The sequence below is a fragment of the Scyliorhinus torazame genome, chromosome 20 (genome assembly GCF_047496885.1).
Source record: "Scyliorhinus torazame isolate Kashiwa2021f chromosome 20, sScyTor2.1, whole genome shotgun sequence".
Lineage (NCBI taxonomy): Eukaryota > Metazoa > Chordata > Chondrichthyes > Carcharhiniformes > Scyliorhinidae > Scyliorhinus > Scyliorhinus torazame.
The window spans coordinates 67,554,642-67,564,623 of record NC_092726.1 but is presented as its reverse complement, the minus strand read 5'-3'; the positions used below and the strand labels follow the sequence as shown (position 1 = coordinate 67,564,623).

At 50.7% G+C, this 9,982-nt stretch overlaps 2 non-coding genes and 2 pseudogenes across 2 annotated transcripts; all 4 read left to right on the top strand.

Annotated features, from left to right (window-relative positions):
* Positions 1-226: 226 nt before the first annotated feature.
* Positions 227-403, top strand: LOC140397398 (U2 spliceosomal RNA; annotated as a pseudogene).
* Positions 404-1,352: 949 nt separating this feature from the next.
* LOC140397291 (U2 spliceosomal RNA) lies at positions 1,353-1,538 on the top strand. The gene has a single exon (XR_011936803.1). It is a non-coding gene; the product is annotated as a U2 spliceosomal RNA (small nuclear RNA).
* A 6,134-nt stretch (positions 1,539-7,672) lies between these two features.
* LOC140397375 (U2 spliceosomal RNA) lies at positions 7,673-7,860 on the top strand. Its single transcript, XR_011936838.1, has one exon. It is a non-coding gene; the product is annotated as a U2 spliceosomal RNA (small nuclear RNA).
* Positions 7,861-9,306: 1,446 nt separating this feature from the next.
* On the top strand, positions 9,307-9,487 carry LOC140397359 (U2 spliceosomal RNA; annotated as a pseudogene).
* Positions 9,488-9,982: the final 495 nt, after the last annotated feature.

The window sequence follows — 9,982 nt, the reverse complement described above, 5'->3', positions numbered from 1 at the left end:
TTAAACCCCCCTCGGTCTGGGCCACCAACACTCCAACGTATGAAACAAACATGACAATGTAAATATTTAAGAAGTAATTGTAATGTAAAGAGGGATATGTGTATAATATTATCAAAATTGAATTGAATGGAAGAAAGTCAAGGCAACGTGTAACTCTGACGGAAATGTACAGTCAAGTCAATTCGAAATGTTCTGTAATGTTTATTATAGATTTTATGAATAAAGTATATTTTTTTGAATAAAAAAAAAATCTGTTCTTATCGGTTTAATATCTGATATGTCCTCTGTCTGGGTGCCGATAATTAAATTGATTTTTGGGACTCGGAGATGGTTCAGGGGCTTGCTTCTTTCGCTCCACGCATCAACCTCGTCTTGCAATGCTTCCAGGAATGGTGCCTTCACCCCGCTTTGGGGAGCAAAATGTACAAAAGCAGAAAATGGCGCAAAACCTGGCTTCCCTTTTTCTCTCTTGTCCAGTTGTCTCATCCTGACCAATTTAAGGCCTTTCAGGCTCCAAAGCATTGCTAGCTTTTCTGCTGGCGGGCACTTTAAGCACTAATGTTGTGAGACAATGGACTTGCGGACTTGCGGTAGCCAGGCTCCGTTTACAGCTGATATGCGCACAGATTTCCTGCTGCTTTTTACAGGCCACTCGCTCTCACCCCAGGATGCCGGCTTGCCTTCTCCTCACTTCAGTTACCATCGCCCATCATCCTGCACAACAGGGAAGCGTGGCGACAGACGGAACGGCATCCTGATTTGGATGTAGGTATACCTTCACGGCGTCTCTTTTCGTTCTCCTGACTCCACGACCAACACGCCAGGGTGGAGCTCAGTGCGACTAGACATTGCCCCCTGTTGGATTCCGCCAGTACTTGCTGCTTGCACGGATTGCCCTTTGTTCGGCAAAGCTGGAGGTTTCTTCGACTCCCTGTGTTGGGTGTCACTGGTCCTTCACAGCGTCTCCATTTCTTCTGGTGATGACAGTGGAAGGCCTGCCAGACGATGTCTTCCTGTTGTGTTTTACTGGTTCTGCATCACAGACTCACCGTGCTCGGCCAAGCTGGAGGTCTCTTGACCAACAGTGACCGTGGACCAAAAGTTCCAAAGCACAGTCGAGCGCAGCAAGGTTCACCTGAATGTCGGTGGACGAGGGGGACAAGAGCCATAGCCGGAAAATATGAGCTATCGCTTCTCGGCTTTTTGGCTAAGATCAAGCGTCTGTAGATAGAGCCTTTGGGTTCAAATCTGGTATGTCTCTCTTGTGGGGACTATAAATTCATTCAATTTGAATTCGTTTTTTGGAGCAGGCAAGGAGCTGCATTAGGGGTTCGCCCCTGACAGACACTCTGAGCCCTGGCTTGGTAACTAAGAAAATAAAAAAATCTGTTCTTATCAGTTTAATATCTGATATGTCCTCTATCTGGGGACGGAATATTAAATTGATTTTTGGGACTCGGAGATGGTTCTGGGGCTTGCTCCTTTCGCTCCACGCATCAACCTGGTCTTGCAATGCTTCCAGGAATGGTGCCTTCACCCCGCTTTGGGGAGAAAAATGTACAAAAGCAGAAAATGGTGCAAAACCTGGTTTCCCCTTTTCTCTCTTGTCCAGTTGTCTCTTCCTGACCACTTTCAGGCTCCAAAGCATTGCTAGCTTTTCTGCTGGCGGGCGCTTCGTTCACTAATGTTGCAAGCCAAATGACTCGCGGACTTGTGGCAGCCAGGCTCAGTTTTCAGCTGATCTGCCACACAGATTTCCCGCTGCTTCTTACAGGCCACTCGCCCTCACCCCAGGATGCCGACTTGCCTTCTCCTCACTTCAGTTACCACAGCCCTTCATCCTGCACAACAGGGAAGTGTGGCGACAGACTGAACGGCATCCTGATTTGGATGTAGGTGTACCTTCACGGCGTCTCTTTTCGCTCTCCTGACTCCACGACCAACACGCCAGTGTGGAGCTCAGTGGGACTAGACATTGCCCCCTGTTGGATTTCGGCAGTACTTGCTGCTTGCACGGATTGCCCTTTGTTCGGCAAAGCTGGAGGTTTCTTCGACTCCCTGCGTTGGGTGTCACTAAGCCTTCACAGCGTCTCCATTTCATCTGGTGACGACAGGGGACGGCCTGCCAGGCGATGTCTTCCTGTTGTGTTTTACTGGTTCTGCATGCACAGACTCCACCGTGCTCGGCCAAGCTGGAGGTCTCTTGACCAACAGTGACCGTAGACTAAAAGTTCCAAACACAGTCGAGCGCAGCAAGGTGCACTTGAATGTCGGTGGACGAGGAGGACAAGAGCCATAGGCTGAAAATGTGGGCTATCGCTTCTCGGCCTTTTGGCTAAGATCAAGTGTAGTCTCATTTGATCGAGAGAAGCTGAGGATTTCGATGTCGATCGTGGATTGGAGAACTTGGAGGGATTGAAATCGTCAAAGAAGAAACGTTTTGGAGCTTGGCTGTTATTGGTGGATCTACATGCTGGCCTAAACCTCTGGTTTAGGCCTAACGCTGATACAGTTTCAGACCCAACGTACGAGCTATGGATGCAGCTGCATCCCGGCCACCAGGCTGGGGAGTGCGAAACACTATCCGAGTCACAGTGAAGAAAACGGAAGGAGAGTCACCTTTGGACCGGAAACTCTTCGTGAAGCGGGTGCTGCTCGAGTGTTGTGGGTTCAAAGCAACAGAGATCTTCTGCTTGCAAAACTTCCCCAAGAATGGTTTCTTTGATGTCACCTTCAAGAGTGTCACGGCGTGCATCAAATTCTTGAACGTCTTCAAGGAAAAAGGTAACCAGAGTCCCCTGTCGATCCTGACTGCGGAGCCTCTGTTTACGCTACCGGCGCAGCGAAATCGGGTTGTTACACTGCACACGTACAACCCCCATGTCCCTGTGTCTGATGTGCTCACGTTTCTCGCCAGGTATGCTGAGATGAAAAGTGACAGCGTGCAAGTGAAAGACACCTTCGGCATCTGGACAAGTGAGCACCAGGTCAAGGTGACCTTAAGAACGGAAAGCAATGGAACCATCCTGCATTCCCCCCTCCAGTTTCGCTATTGGAGTAAATCGTGGCTACCTCTACTACGTGGGACAGCCACGAGTATGCCACACCTGTGGCAAAACGGGGCATGTTGCCGCAAACTGCAGTGTGACCTTCTGCAAAAATTGCAGGCAGGAGGGACACATGACTAAGGACTCCAAGGAAGACAAGTGCTGCAACCTGTGTGGGGAGGCCGGCCATCTTTACAAGGCCTGCCCGAAACGCGGGGCGACATATGCTCAAATCATCAGCAGCGGAGTTAAAAAGGCGACCAGAGAGGAGGTGCATACACCCTCCACCGAAAAAGACACCACGGTTCAGAATGTGGAAAAGCAACAGAAGGGCCCCCAACAAAAAGAGGAGGCCCCAGCACCTCCTGACAACCCAACCCCAGCCCCATCTGATGAGGAACACTCAATGGAAGAGGAAGAGGATGGGACAAAGAATAAAGAGCCCTGGGAAACCGTGAACAGGGACAAACGAAAGAGAAAACAAAAAAACAAACTGAAGAACCCCCTGAGGGGTAGTGGCAAAAAGCGACCCCTCTCAGCCGGCGCACTTAGTGCCGACACCTCATCCGATGAGGGAAAACAGGACAAGAATCGGCCTCAGATAAAGAGGCAAAGCACCAACGTGGAACGGAAGGCACAGACCCCCCAGACCACCGACCGGGAAGAAAACAAGGTCACAGACCAACCCCGATAGTAACGAGCAGCAACAACCCAGGTGAAGACCGGCCTGCAACCCCAACACCTACTGACTGCCACGACGAACCCCAGGGCTACACCACCCCCCCAATGCATCTGCATCAAAATCACGGGGCCAGTACGGACCAGAACAGTTTTCTCAGCCCTGCAACTGTGCTAAAGTTTGCGAGCACCACCGGCATGCTGGGGAACATCCAACAGCTGGAACAGCCAACTGTATAGGCTCTGGACTCTTGAGACTGGTAAATCTACCTTTTAATAATGGGTTTAAAAATTGCATCCATAAATGTGCGAAGCATCAAAGATACTTCGCGGTGTGTAGCTACACTCAACTATTTGGGAAATGTGAAAGCTGACCTACTGTTCCTGCAGGAGTGCGGAATTCCGCACCTCAGCAACTACAGGCGCTGGTCGAGCTGGCGGTCCCACGGGTCATCCATCTGGTCAGGAGGAAACGACTGCCGCTCCTCCGGACTGGGTATTCTGCTGCGGGGAGGCAACTTCACCATCTCCGACGTTAAGGAGGTGGTGGGCGGGCGCCTCCTCGTAGCAGACGTGAAATACAAAAACACCCCTCTCAGACTTATTAACGTGTACGCCCCGGCCGTAAAAAGTGAGCGGCTGGCAGTCCTTCAGCAACTCCCACTGCTGTTGGCCACCTCCAAGCAGGTCATCCCGGGTGGTGACTTCAACTGCATCATCGATGCGGCTGGACGATCCAGCAGAGCCGACAGCAAACTAGACGCTACGTCCAGACTCCTGATGGAAACGGTAAAAGACGCCAAGCTGCTCGACGTCTGCAGCAACCCTGCAGACGGAGCGCAGCGCAGATACACATGGTCACGGCCAGACGGGTCCGTCCGCTCCAGGATAGACTTCTTTTTTGTGTCACGAGCTTTCACGGTCAGGTCCACCGACGTAACGCCGGTGTTTTTCTCTGACCACTGCCTCCTACTGGCCGACTGCCACCTGCAGGAAGACGAGGGGGTAGGCAGGGGGACATGGAAGCTAAATGTAAAACTGCTGACCCCTGAGAACCTCGAGGAACTCAGGAGGGATTACAAAGGTTGGAGAACCGTGAAACCCCGCTTTGAGGCCCCACATCTCTGGTGGGAAGCAATCAAGGGGAATATCAAGAGGTTTTTCATCCTCAAGGGCGTGCAAAAGGTGAGAGAGAGACGAGGGGTCATGTCCAGGCTCCAGAAAAGTATGCAGAATTTGCTCCAGCTGCAGTCGATGGGGGTGGATGTCAAGGATCTCCAAGAGGTGAAGAGCCAGCAAGCCTCGCTCTACACCTCGGAGGCCTCCAAGATTATCTTCCGTTCCAGAGACCGCTCCGTGGAGTAGGACGAAAAGTGCTCACGCTTCTTCTTCCAAAAGGTGCACAGAGAGACCTCTGTGATCAGCAGCCTGAAGGAAAAAGATGGCTCTGTAAAGTCATCGCAGTCTGACATCCTGAGGATCAGCCAATCCTTTTATGCCGGACTGTATGACCTGAAGCCAACAGATAGCACTGTTTCCCAGACCATGCAGTTGACTATCACGGAGTTTATAGGTGACAGCGAGCTGGAAAACCTGGACAAACCACTAACTCTGGACGAGTTGACAAAGACCGCCAAGTCCTTCGAGATGAGTAAAACTCCCGGAAGCGACGGCTTACCGGTTGAGTTGTATTCGGCTCTGTGGGACTGGATGGGCCCAGACCTGATGGAAGTGTACGAGAGTATGATTCTGGAAGGCAACATGTCAGAGTCCATGAGGAAAGGCATCATCACCCTCATCTACAAGCAGAAGGGGGAAAGGGAAGAAATTCAGAATTGGCGACCCATTTCACTGTTGAATGTGGATTACAAAATTCTAGCTAAGGACATCGCCAATCGGGTCAGGTCTGCTCTGGAGTCGGTGATCCACCCTGACCAAACCTGTGCTGTACCCGGCAGGAAGATCTCTGATAGCCTCGCGCTACTCGGGGATACGATCGCCTATGTGCAGTACAGGAGGGTGGACACTTGCCTCATCAGCCTTGACCAGGAGAAGGCTTTTGACAGAATATCGCACACCTACATGATGGGCGTGCTCTCCAAAATGGGGTTTGGGGAGGGAATTCGCAATTGGATCAAACTGCTCTACACAAACATGTATAGCGCAGTCTCAATCAATGGGTGGGAATCAGAAAAGTTCCAGATCAAATCCGGAGTCAGGCAGGGCTGCCCTCTCTCCTCTGCCCTTTTTGTGTGCTGCATAGAACCTTTTGCCGAGTCCATCAGGAAGGATCCGGGTATAAGGGGAGTGACGATCCCAGGCAGTGGAGGCATGCAAGTCAAGGCCTCCCAGTACATGGACGACGTTGCCGTCTTCTGCTCGGATCGTGCGTCTGTGCGCAGGCTCTTGACCACCTGCGACCAGTTTGAACTGGCCTCGGGAGCCAAGGTAAACCGTGGCAAGAGCGAGGCCATGTTCTTTGGGAACTGGGCCGACCGGTCCTTTGTCCCCTTCACTGTCAGGTCAGATTACCTGAAGGTGCTGGGGATATGGTTCGGAGCTGCTGGGGCGTGCACCATAACCTGCGAGGAGCGCTTAGCAAAGGCAAGGCAGAAACTGGGCTGGTGGGAGCAACGCTCCCTCTCCATTGCGGGCAAAACCCTGGTCATCAGGTGTGAGGTACTCTCGGTGCTACTGTACGTGGCGCAGGTCTGGCCCATAACCCGACCCTACGCCACAGCAGTCACCCGGGCCATCTTCAAATTTATCTAGCGATCCAAGATGGACCGTGTCCGAAGGGACATCATGTACAAACCTCTGGAGAAGGGAGGGCGGAATGTACCCAACGCCTCCCTCATCCTGTTGGCCACCTTTGTGTCCAGCTGCATCAAGCTGTGCGTGGACCCCCAGTATGCAAACACCAAGTGTCACTACATACTGAGGTTCTACCTGTACCTGGTGTTGTGAAGGATGGGCCTGGCCTCATTGCCGCGGAACGCTCCAAGTAGTTGGGCCGTACCGTACCACCTGTCCTTCGTGGAAACGTTTTTGAAGAAAAACACCTTTGACCACAAGGCAATGAAGCAGTGGTCAGCACGTAATGTCCTCGAGGCCCTCAGGGAGAAGGAGACGGTCGAGGACGTGGGATGGTTCCCTGTGCAGACTGCCAGAGTCATCTGGCAGAACGCCTCATCACCAGAACTTTCAAACAAGCACCAAGACCTAGCTTGGCTGGTGTTGAGAAGGGCCCACCCTGTCAGATTCTTCACGCACACCCGAAAGCTCTGCGCCAATGCGCGCTGCCCTCGGAGTGGCTGTGGGGGAAATGAGACGGTCACACACCTCCTTGTGGAATGTGCCTTTGCAAAGAATGTCTGGAGAGAGATGCAGTGGTATTTGTCAAGGTGTATCCCAAACAGATCTGTGACACAGGACTCTGTGCTCTACGGACTGTTTCCAGGGACACACACCGAGACAAATATCAACTGCTGCTGGAAGGTCATCAACTCGGTAAAAGACGCTCTTTGGTCTGCCCGAAACTTGCTGATCTTCCAGTGCAAAGAATTGTCCTCGACCGAGTCTTGCAGACTGGCACATTCCAAGGTCCAGGACTACGTGCTGAGGGACGCACTCAAGCTTGGGGCAGCTGCCGCCAAGGCGCAATGGGGAAAGACCACTGTGTAAGGTTTTTCCAGCAAATGTTCACCGAAGACCAGGTAACAGTGTAAAGCCCCTCGGTCTGGGCAACCAACACTCCAATGTACAAAGACAAACATGACACTGTAAATATTTAAGAAGGAATTGTAATGTAAAGAGTGATATGTGTATGATAATATCAAAATTGAATGAAAGAAAGTCAAGGCAACATGTAACCCTGCCGGAAATGTAGTGTCAAAACAATTTGAAATGTTTCTGTAATGCTTATGATAAATTTTTATGAATAAAGTATATTTTTTTGAAAAAATGAATAAATAAAAAATAATCTGTTCTGATCAGTTTAATACCTGTTATGTCCTCAATCTGGGGACCAAAAATTAAATTGATTTTTGGGACTCGGAGATGGTTCAGGAACTTGCTCCTTCCGCTCCACGCATCAACCTGCTCTTGCAATGCTTCCAGGAATGGTGCCTTCACCCCGCTTAGGGGAGCAAAATGTACAAAAGCAGAAAATTGCGCAAAACCTGGTTTCCCCTTTTCTCTCTTGTCCAGTTGTCTCATCCTGACCAATTTAAGGCCTTTCAGGCTCCAAAGCATTGCTAGCTTTTCTGCTGGCGAGCACTTCGAGCACTAATGTTGTGAGACAATGGACTCGCCGACTTGCGGCAGCCAGGGTCCGTTTTTAGCTGATATGCGCACAGATTTCCTGCTGCTTTTTACAGTCCACTCCCTCTCACCCCAGGATGCCGACTTGCCTTCTCCTCACTTCAGTTACCACATCCCTTCATCCTGCACAACATTGAAGTGTGGCGACAGACTGACCGGCATCCTGATTTGGATGTAGGTGTACCTTCACGGCGTCTCTTTTCGTTCTCCTGACTCCACGACCAACACGCCAGGGTGGAGCACAGGGAGACTAGACATTGCCGCCTGTTTAATTCCGCCAGTGCTTGCTGCTTGAACGGAGTGTCCTTTGTTCGGCAAAGCTGGAGGTTCCTTCGACTCCCTGCGTTGGGTGTCACTGGGCCTTCACAGCGTCTCCATTTCTTCTGGTGATGACAGTGGAAGGCGTGCCAGACGATGTCTACCCTGTTGTGTTTTACTGGTTCTTCATGCACAGATTCCACCGTGCTCGGCCAAGCTGGAGGTCTCTTGACCAACAGTGACCGTAGACTAAAAGTTCCAAAGCACAGTCAAGCGCAGCAAGGTGCACCTGAATGTCGGTGGACGAGGAGGACAAGAGCCATAGCCGGGAAATATGGGCTATCGCTACTCGGCGTTTTGGCTCAGATCAAGTGTAGTATCTGTTCTCATCACACCTCCTTGTGGAATGTGCCTTTGCAAAGAAGGTCTGGACAGAGATGCAGTGGTATTTGTCAAGGTTTATCCCAAACAGATCTGTGACACAGGACTCTGTGCTCTACGGACTGTTTCCAGGGACACACACCGAGACAAATATCAACTGCTGCTGGAAGGTCATCAACTCGGTAAAAGACGCTCTTTGGTCTGCCCGAAACTTGCTGATGTTCCAGCGCAAAGAGCTGTCCTCGACCGAGTGTTGCAGACTGGCACATTCCAAGGTCCAGGACTACATGCTGAGGGACGCACTCAAGCGTGGGGCAGCTGCCGCCAAGGCGCAATGGGGAAAGACCACTGTGTAAAGTCTTTCCAGCAAATGTACACCGAGGGGCGCGTAACAGTGTAAAGCCCGTCGGTCTGGGCAACCAACACTCCAATGTATAAAAACAAACATGCCACTGTAAATATTTCAGAAGGAATTGTAATGTAAAGAGTGATATGTGTACGACAAAATCAAAATTGAATGAAAGAAAGTCAAGGCAACATGTAACCCTGCCGGAAATGTACAGTCAAGACAACTTGAAATGTTTCTGTAATGCTCATGATAAATTTTTATGAATAAAGTATATTTTTTTGGAAAAAAAAAATAAAAAAATCTGTTCTTATCAGTTTAATATCTGATATGTCCTCGAGCTGAGGACTGAATATAAAATTGATTTTTGGGATCGGAGATGGTTCAGGGGCTTGCTCCTTCCGCTCCACGCATCGACTGGTCTTGCAATGCTTCCAGGAATGGTGCCTTCACCCCGCTGAGGTGAGCAAAAAGTAGAAAAGCTGAATATTGCGCAAAACCTGGCTTCCCGTTTTCTCTCTTGTCCAGTTATCTCATCCTGACCAATTTAAGGCCTTTCAGGCTCCAAAGCATTGCTACCGTTTCTGCTGGCGGGCGCTTCGTGCACTAATGTTGTGAGCCGAATGTTCACGGACTTACGGCAGCCAGACTCCGTTTTCAGCTAATATTCCACACAGATTTCCTGCTGCTTTTTACAGGCCACTCCCTCTCACCCCAGGATGCCGACTTGCCTTCTCCTCACTTCAGTTACCACAGCCCTTCATCCTGCACAACAGGGAAGTGTGGCGACAGACTGAACTGCAACCTGATTTGGATGTAGGTATACCTTCACGGCGTCTCTTTTCGCTCTCCTGACTCCACGACCAACACGCCAGGGTGGAGCTCAGGGAGACTAAACATTGCCCCCTGTTGGATTCCGCCAGTACTTGCTACTTGCACGGATTGCCCT